This window comes from Chrysochloris asiatica, unplaced genomic scaffold (assembly GCF_000296735.1).
Source record: "Chrysochloris asiatica unplaced genomic scaffold, ChrAsi1.0 scaffold00491, whole genome shotgun sequence".
Taxonomy (NCBI): Eukaryota; Metazoa; Chordata; class Mammalia; order Afrosoricida; family Chrysochloridae; genus Chrysochloris; species Chrysochloris asiatica.
In genome coordinates this window covers 802,031-803,176 of record NW_006409009.1, presented here as the reverse complement: position 1 = coordinate 803,176, position 1,146 = coordinate 802,031, and positions in this window count along the sequence as shown.

Below are 1,146 nucleotides of genomic sequence, written 5' to 3'. Positions count from 1 at the left end.
CCATTTGTTTTGATGCTTGACTATTAAGAGACCTTAAAGCTCACCCTGTCTCCTGCCTTCTGCCTCTCATTTGGGCAAGATGACAAAACAGCTCAGGTTATTGCCTTTTGCCCCTCATTTGGGCAAGATGGCAAAACAGCTGAGGTGATCTTCCTTTTGGAATTGGAAATAGATTCACATTGGCCAAGTCACTGACTTTGTGCTAGAATCTTCCTACCAGATCCACTGGTAACCACAAAATATTCCTAGATCTCTTCTTTCTTTTATCTCTCAAAACATGTGTGGAACAATTTGGGAGTCTGCCAAGGTCTCCCAAGACAACCTCCTTATGTGAGTAATAAGCCTTTAATACACTCTATTTTTAATTTATTTGTATTTTTGGGAAATGTTTACAGAACAAATTAGTTTTCCATTCAGCAATTTCTACTTTTTTGTTGTTTTGTTTTGTGACATAGTTTCACTCTCCTCAATCTTAACAAGAGCCTTCCTATTTTCTCTCTGGGTTTCCTATTTCCATACATTCTTTTCCTGCTCTCCTGCCTTCTGAACTTTGTTTTTGATCATATGCTGCTGTTTTGGGTCATGTATGGTTAATTGAATTGTTTATTCCTCACAGACATTACTGTTCATTTTATAGGTTTATCTATTTGTTTGGCTGAAAGATGATCTCCAGAGGAACGTTTAATTCAAGTTCTGAATTGTAAAGAAAGCAAAAATCCTCACCACTGGATCAATAAACAACATCCTTATCAATGAAGAAAAGTTTGAAGTTTTCAAATACTTCATTTTTCTCCAAATAATCATCAACACCAATAGAAGCAGCAATCAAGCAACAGTTTGCATTAGTCAATTCAGTTGCACAAGACCACTTTAAAGTGTTGAAGAGTAAAGATGTCAGCTTGAGGACTAAGGTATGCCTGACCCAAGCCATGGTATTTTCAGTAATCTCATATGCATGCGAAAGTGGGACAGTGATTAAGGAAGACCATAAAAGAATTGATGCATTTGAGTTATGGTTTTGGAAGAGAATATTGAAAGTGCTGTAAGCTTCCAAAAGAACCAATAGATCTGTGTTGGAAGAAATACAGCCAGAGTGCTCCATGGAGGCTAGGATGGCCGGACTTCATCTCTCATTCTTTGGACATA